Here is a 12,556-nt window from a genome sequence, read left to right on the forward strand (position 1 = left end):
TGCTATCATCGCCAAACAAGTAGCTTAGGCTGTGAGCGATGTCTATGAAAACGTCAGCAAATCTTTCGAGGAGTCGAGAACTGAAGCTCCCAAAGATGCTACCAAGATTGTTTTCAGCTTTAAACAGTTCAAGGTATGCGGACAAAAGGAATTCACCGGAGAAGATGGCCCAACAGCTATGTTTCAATGGTTTGATTCCATCGAAGTCACTCTGCGCCAAAGCGGCTGTCCAGAAAATCTCCGTACCCTAAACGCAACCGGCGTCTTCCAGTCCCGAGCTCTAGACTGGTGGACGGCCGAGCGAAACAAACGCGGGAATGATGCAGCTTATGAGCAGACATGGAAAGAGCTGAAAGCCATTATGATGGACGAATTCTGCCCTCCCCATGAACGCCAAAAGCTGGAGGACGAGTTTTGCAACATTAAGCAGAAGGATGGAGATAACGCAGCCCTAACTGCTCGCTTTAAACAACTCAACATCATTTGTCCCGATCAAGTCAAGACGTCAGACATGGCCATCAAGAAGTACATTCGAGCTCTACCCGATTGTGTTACCGATTTTGTTCACGCCGCGAAGACATCATCAATTGAAAAGACTTACTTGCTTGCCGCAGAGATCAACGACAAGCGAGTAAAAGCTGGTTTCTAGGATAAGCCCTCCAAGTCTCTGCATCAAGCCACCACTGCATTGACCGCCAAAACCGCCACTGCTCAACCATCAAAGTCATCACGCCGCAGGAAGAAGCACAACAACAACAGCAGCTCCAGAAACAAGAACTGTGCTGTCACTACCACTGCTGCTCCTCTGCAAGCCGTACTGGCCCAGCAGCAGTCTCATTATCGACCAGCACCAGTTACTTAAGCGCCGCCAGCAAAGCGTGCTTACACAGGTCCCCACCCGCTCTGCCCGACATGCTCATATCATCATCCGGTGGGTCTCGCCAGTCGATTCTGCGCTCATTGCAATTTATACGGCCATTTTACTGCCAATTATCGCTATGGTCCTCGTCAAGCCCCAGTTCAAGCCACTGCTCATCAAGCTCTACTCCCAGCCCCGCAAGGCCAACAAGCGGCTCAGGCACCCGCGATCAATGCTCGAGTCTGCTTTGCATGTGGTGACCCTAACCACTTCGCAAACATATGCCCGAACAGGGTGGTGAAGCAAGAGCCCCAGCAGCAGCAGCAGCAGCAGCCTCAGCAGCAGCAACAAGCAGCACGTGCAAGAACCTTCAACATCAATGCCCGCAAAGCCCAGGCTGACAACAACGTGGTTAATGGTACGTTCCTTGTGAACGGTATTTATGCATCGTGTTTGTTTAATACTGGAGCCGATAACTGCTTTGTGTCGTTTGAATTCGAGAAGCTCCTTAGTCGTAAGCGCTCTTATCTCCCCTCGTCATTCGAAGTTGAAGTCGCTACTGGAAGAACTGTCGCCGTTAATTCTGTTCTTCGTGATTGTACTCTCGAGTTCAACAATCACATTTTTCCAATCGACCTCATTCCGATGCAGCTCGGAAGTTTTGACGTCATAGTAGGCATGGACTTTCTTCGCGAAAACCATGCTGAAGTTGTGTGCTTCGACAAGATGATTCGATTCTCGCTCGCGAATGGTGACTTATTGTGCATCTATGGCGAAACTGCTTCGAAAGGTCTCAAGCTCATGTCGTGTGTCCAAGCTAGCAAGTATCTCCGTAAGGAATACCGAGCTTTCTTGGCCAACATTGCAGTAGCGGAGAAGGAAAAGAAAGAAATGGTGGTAGACTAGGTACCTGTTGTTTGTGAATTCCCTCACGTGTTTCCTGATGATCTCCCAGGACTCCCGCCAAGTCGTGATATCGACTTCCGTATCGACCTCATTCCTGGAGCTAACCCCATAGCCAAAGCCCCTTATCGACTCGCGCCATCCGAAATGCGGGAACTCTCAAACCAACTCCTGTAATTACTTGAAAAAGGTTTTATTCGCCCGAGCACCTCTCCTTGGGGTGCACCAGTCCTTTTTGTCAAAAAGAAGGATGGATCGTTCAGGATGTGTATCGACTATCAGGAATTGAATAAGTTAACCATCAAGAACCGTTACCCCCTGCCCCGCATCGACGATTTGTTTGATCAACTGCAAGGTGTTACGTGTTTCTCGAAGATCGATCTACGCTCAGGCTATCACAAGCTACGCATCCAGGAAGAAGATATACCCAAAACCGCTTTTCACACTCGTTACGGCCACTATGAGTTCGTTGTTATGCCTTTTGGTTTAACCAACGCACCCGCGGTTTTCATGGATCTGATGAATCGCGTGTGTAAGCCTTATATCGACCGTTGCGTTATCGTGTTCATCGACGATGTCTTGATCTATTCCAGATCGAAAGCCGAACACGCGCGATATCTACGTTTGGTTCTCGAGTTACTTCAGGGGAACCGACTCTATTCCAAGTTCTCCAAGTGCGAATTCTGGTTAGAAGAAGTTCAGTTTCTAGGTCACATCGTGAATAGTCAAGGTATCCATGTCGATCCTGCGAAGATTGAAGCAGTTAAGAGTTGGATTACGCCAAAGAACCCGTCTGAAGTCTGTTCTTTTCTCGGATTAGCGGGCTATTATCGACGATTTATCGAAGGATTCTCCAAGATTGTTGTACCGCTTACCGCTCTCACTCATAAAGACAGATCTTTTGTTTGGGGAACTGAACAAGAGTCTTCTTTCCAAACCCTCAAGTACAAGCTTTGCAATGCTCCTGTCTCACATTGCCCGATGGGAACGACGGTTTCATTGTCTACTGTGATGCTTCCAACCTTGGTCTTGGTTGTGTTCTCATGCAACGAGACAAGGTTATAGCTTACGCTTCTCGACAACTCAAAATCCACGAGAAGAACTATACAACCCATGATCTCGAGCTAGGCGCGATTGTTTTTGCATTAAAGATTTGGCGACACTACCTGTATGGTACCAAGTGTACGATCTTCACCGATCACAGGAGTTTACAACACATCTTTGATCAGAGAGAACTCAATATGCGTCAACGCCGATGGGTGGAACTCCTCAACGATTACGACTGTGAGATTCGTTATCACCCAGGCAAGGCAAATGTTGTTGCCGACGCACTCAGCAGACAAAGCTATTTGGTCAGTATTCGTAATACCCAAGCCCAACACGATCTCGAAACCCTCGTCCGCGAAGCCCAACATGCTTGCTTTAATGAACGCACCTTGAAGAAGGGAAGAATCTATCACGATGGAGCTCAGCTTGTGAGCAAATCGAATGGGATCTTCTATTTTCTGGACCGGATTTGGATCCCTAAGCGGACCGAATTGCGAAAGATTTTAATGGACAAAGCCCACAAATCTCGGTATTCTATTCATCCCGGTGCCGATAAAATGTACCAGGATCTTCGCTACAAGTACTGGTGGCCGGGTATGAAAAGGGATATCGCTCTCTATGTCGGAAAATGCTTGACTTGTGCAAGGGTCAAGGCTGAACATCAAAGGCCCTCTGGCTTACTCGAACAACCGCCAATCCCTATATGGAAGTGGGAGAGTATAGCTGATGTGTGTAAAATGAAACATATAAATTACATCAAATGAGGCATAAAACTAACCCTTTTTAAGTACTAATGTTGGAAAAAGTGTGCTTTTGTCTTCCTTTTGTATTTTCAGGGTTAAAAGAGCTTAAATGAACAAAAGAAGCAAAATGTAGCCAAATCCAACATAAATACAAAGAAAAGGAAGAAACGTGGCATGCCCGACTCCTCGACAGCATCTCCCAAAGCAAAAACAAGAAGAAAGCTGAGCATGGGGCTGTGCCCAGCTGAGCATGGGGCTGTGCCCAGCTGAACACGGGGCTGTGTCCAGCGGACACGGGGCGTGTCCAGCTCAAAACGGGGCCGTGCTCAGCGAGCACGGGGCCGTGTCCAGGATGGTCAGCCCTGGCAGAAAAGACAAAAGTGATAGAAGCTTCTGTTGCCCACCACGGGGCCGTGCCCAGTGAACACGGGGGCGTAGTCAGAGTGCTGCAGGTGCATTTATTGTAATTGCGAATTACAATTAATGAAGAGAGAGAGTGTCAGACGGGCACGGGGCCGTGTCCAGCGGACACGGGGCCGTGCCCAGGCTTCTGTTCAGCCTGTAAATAGGAGTGCTTGGCTTCATTTCAACTCATCCCTTGGCACACCACCTCTCTCACACTTCATCCACCACCCACCACCACCATAACACCATCATCCACCACCATCATCCATTGTCCATCGTAGAGTGTGTGAGTCGTCTCGGGATCCAAGATTGATCGTAAGAGTTCTTGACAATCAAGGCCATGTTTGCCTAAGTCTCTTACATCACTTGGTGAAGACAAGTGTTTAGTATAATACTTTTTATTTTTAATCTTTTGCACTTTTTATTTGGTTTTGTATTAATGACTTTAATAACTAGTTACTTATGTTGAAGGTGATCTTTCCTTATCGTTTGTCCGTGGTGTCTTGGCATTATTTTACTGTCTATATAAAATAAAAGATTTTCACCATTCATATCTCCACGGTCTATATGGAGGTATGTTGGCTACCTGGTCGGGGGTTAAGGGAACGGTTTGGTAAGGGTCTTGCCCTTGTTCAGCGTTTAGAGGTCCTGCTTGGGACCTGGGTCAATTTTAGTAGGATCTCCTTCAATGCCCATAGGTATTGGATGGCGGGGATCCAAACTCTTTGACCCCCTCATAAGTTAACTACTATTAATACTATAACCCGGCTATTTAGGACTGTATCCCTGCTGACTCAGACTACTTAGCCGAGGGTAACGTCACCGCCAAAAGCGGGGCCTACCACAATTTGCAGTAATAACTTAATTCATTATCTTTCAATAATCCGACCCTTTAGGATTGTATCCTTGCTGACTCAAACTACTGGGTTGAGGGTAACGTCGCCTTCAAAAGAGGGGCCTACTACAATAACTAAGATAATCTCTTAAACAAGTGCAAAAGTGCGAAAATAATCAAAGGTTATACTAATACACGTGTCGGATCCAAGTGATTCATCTTGTCTATCTGTTTTTATTTTATTTTATTTTTCAGCATTTAGTTAGTTTTTATTTTTCTTAGTTTAAAACACTTTTCTCACTTTTTGATTTGATTAGACGTTGAGGATAAACCGGTATTAAAAGCTCTTGTGTCCTTGGACGACCTCGGTATCTTACCAACACTATACTACGTCCACGATGGGTGCACTTGCCCATATGTGTGTTTAGTGTTAGTAAATATCGTGTTTTATAAATTTAAAACTTGGTTAAAAGTGTAAAAAGGGGCTTAAATATACATCAAAAATATATACACACCGACACACATCAAGTTTTTGGCGCCGTTGCCGGGGACACAAGGATTTTAAGAAAGCTTAAAATCGACGGCCTAATCAGTTTTTCAAAACCTTTTTAAAACGCGCGCACATTTTTCTGCATTTTAGTTTAGTTTTGCATTTACAGTAGCCTGAACACGGGGCCGTGCTCGCTGAACACGCCCCCGTGCTGCATATTTTTAGTTAAATACCCAGATACAGAGTCTGACCACGGGGCCGTGCTCGCTGAACACGCCCCCGTGCTCAACGTGACCAGCAAATTTAATTAAAACGCCCAGATACAGTCCCTGAACACGGGGCCGTGTTCACTCAACACGGGGCCGTGTCCAGCTTCTGTTTCCGTATTTATTTTTGTTTTCTGGTCCCGAGACTCAGTTGTGATCAGTTGAGTGATTCTTATGGATCAATACTCAAGAGGTTACAACTACACCTGTGATGAGGATGATTATAGGGGTAATTATTGCACTAATTGTCGTAACGCACGCTCGGTTCAATATAATACTTCATATCAATCATCCAATTCATACAACCATTATGAGGAGCCCAGGTACGAGCCATCAACTTCATACACATCCTATGAAGACCAAAGGTATGAACCTCCTTCCTCATACTCATATTTTGATGAACCAAGGTATGAGCCTTCATACTCATACTTTGAAGATTCAACATATGAGCCACCATCTTCATACTCTTATTATGAGGAACCATGGCGTGAACAACCCACCTCATATGAGTACTATGAAGAACAAAGTTTCGACCCTTATCCATCATATACTTACAATAAAGAACAATGGTGTGAACCATCTACTTCATATGAGTATTATGAGGAACCAAGGATCGAACAACCGGATTCAAGCTTTGAGGATCCAAATTCTTTTTCTCTCACTGAAGTAACTAATAGGATATTGGAACAACTTAAAACTATCGAACGTTATATAAAAGAATCTCGCGCAAGGGAAGAGGAATCCCGCGCAAGAGAAGATCTAAAAAATGATAATAACGTAGAGATAGTTGAAAATGTAAAAATGGAAGAACAAGAAAGTGAAAAACCGACACATGAGTTAAACAACGAAAATGGTGAGTCCGATAATGTTAAAATTCAAGAAGAGTCTAATTTTGAAGAAATTAATCTCTTGTCACCTACTTTCGAAAATCATTGTTTAGTAACCCCTCATGCTAAGTTTTTAAAAGAGTTAAACACTAGTGCTAAAATCAAAGACTTAGTAAGTGTTAAGTTAACTAATGATCAAACCTCGCTAATAAAAGAAGATCCTTTTGAAATTAACATTACACCGGTTCCATGTTTCTTTCAAAATTCCTTTATTAGTAATATCACCATTGATAAAGATCTTTGTGTTAACATAATGCCTAACTACATTTTTGAAAAATTAAGTGTTAGTGATTTTACTCCATTTCAAATTCCCATTTTTCTATCCGATCGAAAAGTAATAGAATCAATCGGTGTAGTTGAAGATGTTTTGGTTCAAACAAATCAATTGGTAATCCCAACCGACTTCGTCATCCTTGATGACGCCCCCTTAGTCTTGGGAAAACCTTTTGTACAAACTCATAAAGCTTTGAAAAACCGGAAATTCAACAATCTACCTCTTCAACTAGGGGCATTCAAAAGGAGCATAGATCTTGAGCGCTCAATGAAATATCCTTTTGGCAATAATGACCCCCTAATTGAAGATGAGCCTGAACCACCCGATAAGGAGGGTCTAGCCAAGGACCCTTATAAACGTGGCGCACCACGGAGGCATTCCGCGGAACTATCCTTAGTTTTAGATTAGTTTAACTTTTATGCTTTCTAGTTTAGTTTTAATTTGCAGGAATAAAACACACTCGGGATGGTGAAGGATACTAAGGGAAGCTTGAACCAACACCCCATGCGCAAAAACAGAGCCTTTCGACAATTTTTCTTCATTACTGCAAGTTCAGCACGGGGCCGTGCTCACCCAACACGCCCCCGTGCCCAAAAATCTGCAGAAATGCCCAGTTCAGGTACCTGGACACGGGGCCGTGCTCACTGAACACGCCCCCGTGCCCAGCCTTCTGTTTACTTTTGGTACTGGCAGTCTGGACATGGGGCCGTGTTCAGCCAACACCACCCCGTGTTCAGCTACCCAGTACCATAAAATCTTGTTTTTAACCCACTTTTACACATTTTAATCAACCGAAAAACTTATTTTTGGGACACATTGAGGACAATGTGTAATTTAAGTGTGGGGGGATGCTAAAACCTTGAATTTTGCAAGTCCTAATAACAAGCCTTACACAAAACTCTATTGGAACCGCTAATCACCCCAAATTTTTTCAAAAACTTTTCATTTTTTTTACTTGTCTTGGTTTAATTTGGGAATAACTAGTTCTAAAAAGGTTATATTTTTATAAATTTACAACCAATAGCGTCGTGATAAAAAGAACCAAATAAGAAGATTATGAAACGGCATGACAATCTTAGTTAAAATTTGATTATATATACGTGATCACATAAAAACCCATTCCCACAAAAGTGAGTTTTGAGCCTTTATTGAGCATACAAATATACATCTTTAAACTAAATGCTCATTTTTCGTTTCTTGTGTGAATAGCCGCTTGGTTCTTACGACTCTAGAACTTGCCACGACGATACATTCCCGGTCCTTACCAACTTAAACCCGAGTAAGTAAATGATGGAGGCATTAGGACTAACCCCTTTTTATTTCTACACCATTAATTTTCCTTTTTTTTACCACCTACCAAAAAATCCCCCTAGTTAACCCCTTTGAGCCTAAACCTTTTCGTTTCTTTCCCCAAAACAAACACCCTTTACCCACCAAAACCTTTTTCATTTTAAACCCTTTATTTTAGTAACAAAGCTCGGTTTTCTTGTGACACAAAAAAAAAAGAAAAAAGAAAAAAAAAGAGATGAAGTTAGCAATAAACAAACAAGCTCATCAAAAGAAACCTTGTTTGAAAAATGCTTCATTAGAATAAAAAAAAGTGAAGAAAAAAAAAGAAGAAAAAAAAAACAAAGTGTTTTACGAAAACCGACGCTTTTTACGCTTTTCGCCCTATTACTAACCACTAACCCAACCACCCACCTTTAGCCCAAGCCTAACCCTTCACCCAAAAAGTCCTCTTGATATTTACAAAGGTATAAAGTTAAAAAGGAGGAGGATTGATTGCTTGGCAAGCTTATGGTAGGAATAAGTTCCATGCCGCTCTCGAGTGATTCACTAAAAATACACCTTCGGCCGAGTGTTGAGTGATCCCCCGTGAGGTATGTGAACTTGTATATAAATGAAATTTTAAAAAGGCATGTTATGCCCAAATAAGTAATTTCTCTTATGAAACGTTCTAAATAAATCACAACGAATAGGATTGTAAATAGTATAAAAATAAAACCTAATAAAGATCTTGGATTCCCGACACTCAAGACAAGCCCAAAACCTTCTCTTCTACCCATTCCATTTGGGAGTGTAAGCCACATATTAAAGAGTTTTGCTTGAGGACAAGCAAAGATTCAAGTGTGGGGGTATTTGATGTGTGTAAAATGCAACATATAAATTACATCAAATGAGGCATAAAACTAACCCTTTTTAAGTACTAATGTTGGAAAAAGTGTGCTTTTGTCTTCCTTTTGTATTTTCAGGGTTAAAAGAGCTTAAATGAACAAAAGAAGCAAAATGTAGCCAAATCCAACATAAATACAAAGAAAAGGAAGAAACGTGGCATGCCCGACTCCTCGACAGCATCTCCCAAAGCAAAAACAAGAAGAAAGCTGAGCATGGGGCTGTGCCCAGCTGAACACGGGGCTGTGTCCAGCGGACACGGGGCGTGTCCAGCTCAAAACGGGGCCGTGCTCAGCGAGCACGGGGCCGTGTCCAGGATGGTCAGCCCTGGCAGAAAAGACAAAAGTGATAGAAGCTTCTGTTGCCCACCACGGGGCCGTGCCCAGTGAACACGGGGGCGTGGTCAGAGTGCTGCAGGTGCATTTATTGTAATTGCGAATTACAATTAATGAAGAGAGAGAGTGTCAGACGGGCACGGGGCCGTGTCCAGCGGACACGGGGCCGTGCCCAGGCTTCTGTTCAGCCTGTAAATAGGAGTGCTTGGCTTCATTTCAACTCATCCCTTGGCACACCACCTCTCTCACACTTCATCCACCACCCACCACCACCATAACACCATCATCCACCACCATCATCCATTGTCCATCGTAGAGTGTGTGAGTCATCTCGGGATCCAAGATTGATCGTAAGAGTTCTTGACAATCAAGGCCATGTTTGCCTAAGTCTCTTACATCACTTGGTGAAGACAAGTGTTTAGTATAATACTTTTTATTTTTAATCTTTTGCACTTTTTATTTGGTTTTGTATTAATGACTTTAATAACTAGTTACTTATGTTGAAGGTGATCTTTCCTTATCGTTTGTCCGTGGTGTCTTGGCATTATTTTACTGTCTATATAAAATAAAAGATTTTCACCATTCATATCTCCACGGTCTATATGGAGGTATGTTGGCTACCTGGTCGGGGGTTAAGGGAACGGTTTGGTAAGGGTCTTGCCCTTGTTCAGCGTTTAGAGGTCCTGCTTGGGACCTGGGTCAATTTTAGTAGGATCTCCTTCAATGCCCATAGGTATTGGATGGCGGGGATCCAAACTCTTTGACCCCCTCATAAGTTAACTACTATTAATACTATAACCCGGCTATTTAGGACTGTATCCCTGCTGACTCAGACTACTTAGCCGAGGGTAACGTCACCGCCAAAAGAGGGGCCTACTACAATAACTAAGATAATCTCTTAAACAAGTGCAAAAGTGCGAAAATAATCAAAGGTTATACTAATACACGTGTCGGATCCAAGTGATTCATCTTGTCTATCTGTTTTTATTTTATTTTATTTTTCAGCATTTAGTTAGTTTTTATTTTTCTTAGTTTAAAACACTTTTCTCACTTTTTGATTTGATTAGACGTTGAGGATAAACCGGTATTAAAAGCTCTTGTGTCCTTGGACGACCTCGGTATCTTACCAACACTAGACTACGTCCACGATGGGTGCACTTGCCCATATGTGTGTTTAGTGTTAGTAAATATCGTGTTTTATAAATTTAAAACTTGGTTAAAAGTGTAAAAAGGGGCTTAAATATACATCAAAAATATATACACACCGACACACATCAATAGCTATGGATTTCATAACAAAGCTTCCGCCCACGTCATCAGGTCATGACAGCATTTGGGTTGTCGTTGATCGTTTGACCAAATCAGCTCACTTTTTGCCAATACGGGAAGACTACAAGGTAGAACGATTAGCCCGAATCTACACCGACGAGATCATTTGTAATCATGATACGCCTCGTGACATTATTTCTAACCGTGATGCACGGTTTACCTCGCGATTGTGGGAAACGTTTCAAGAAGCTCTTGGTACGTCGCTTAACTTAAGTACCGCATTCCATCCTCAAACCGATGGACAGACTGAAAGAACGATCCGTACTCTTGAAGACATGCTCCGTGCGTGTGTCATAGACTTCAGCGGTAATTGGAACACATATCTGCCGCTAGTCGAATTCTCCTATAACAACAGTTATCATACGAGCATCCAGATGGCACCATTCGAGGCTTTATATGGAAGAAGATGTCGATTGCCTATTGTATGGCACGAGATCGGTCACTCGCAATTAACCGGTCCTGAGCTGTTACAAGAGACGACTGACAAAGTCCTCCAAATTCGAGACAATTGTTGAAAGCTCGAAGTAGACAGAAAAGTTACGCCGATAGAAGATGCAAGCCCCTGGAATTTGACGTTGGCGACTACGTACTCCTAAAGGTATCACCTTGGAAGGGTGTGGTCAGATTCGGCAAGAAAGGGAAACTAGCGCCTCGATATGTTGGACCTTTTAAGATTCTGGAGAGGATCGGAAAAGTCTCCTACAGACTCGAACTACCGGAGGAACTTAGTAACGTCCACCCGACTTTCCATGTGTCAAACCTCCGAAAATGCCTGGCTGAGCATGATCTGGTTGTACCTCTCGATGACCTTCAAATAAACGAAACGCTACACTTCGTGGAGAAGCCTGTCAAAATCATGGATCGCCAAACCAAGCAACTCAGACGCTCGCGCATTCCTATTGTGAAAGTCCGATGAGAAGGCAAACGAGGCGCAGAGTTCACTTGGGAACTCGAAAGCGACATGAAGGCGAAGTACCCGCAGTTGTTTAAGTGAAAGTCTAGAGAGAGAAACTAGCAAAAGGTGATTCACGGTGTTGTGCAGCTTTCAGCCTAATTTCAGGACGAAATTCCCTAAACAGGGGAGGCTGTAACACCCCGTGTTACCAAAAGTCAAAGTCGATGTCTAGATTGGCTCCTTTGACCGTAGTTAGTCTATCTTGTGTTTATGTTTACGTTAGTTGTCTTATGTGGAATAATTAATTACGAACGAATTAATCAAAGTTTATTTATCAACGCGAACCGCTTTACGACTGTGAATAATAGGAAGTAACAATGCGATGAAGTCAATTAATCAATAATCGAGCTAATCTAATCATCATCGAACTCGAGACTCGAATTATGCGAATTTTGGTGTTAGTATACGTGTGTGTGTGCCTTAAGTGTTACTTGTGCGTGTCTACTTTATGTTGTGTGTGATAATCAATCGAAACTCGACTCGAAATCGAAACTCAATCGAAATTGAATCATGATAATTGGTGGGGAAGAGATAACACGAGAGATAGATGATTGTATGTTAGATATAGTGGTTGTGATTAAAAGTAATTTGAATAGGAAACTCTATCATATCCGCATCGTCCTCAATCGAAATCGAAATATCAAAAATCGTCGTACCGAACACTCGAATCAGGCAGCTGAACGATCAGGCTCTCAGCTGATCGAACAGCCCAGCCGATCGGACAGGCTGTCCGATCGGGATGCCTGGCCGATCGGCCAACCCTTTTCTCTTTTGGCAGCCTATAAATACTCCTGTCATTGTCATACTTTCTACTTTTGGAAACCTCTGACCGACCAGCTCGTGCTCCCTTCTTTTTCTCAGATTTCGTCTGATTTCGGTAAGATTTCATCCTAAGTCTTGTACTTTCTTGATCTACACGCACTCCTACACCTTTCTATCTTTCGAATCTTGATTTCTAACCGTGAAATCATCAAGATTCAAGTGTTCTAGGATGATGTCATCATGGTGTTCTTGAAGAACTTCATGTTTTGGCTTCAATCCATCAAGAATAACTTG

Source organism: Helianthus annuus, chromosome 10, assembly GCF_002127325.2.
Source record: "Helianthus annuus cultivar XRQ/B chromosome 10, HanXRQr2.0-SUNRISE, whole genome shotgun sequence".
In the NCBI taxonomy this organism is placed as follows: Eukaryota; Viridiplantae; Streptophyta; class Magnoliopsida; order Asterales; family Asteraceae; genus Helianthus; species Helianthus annuus.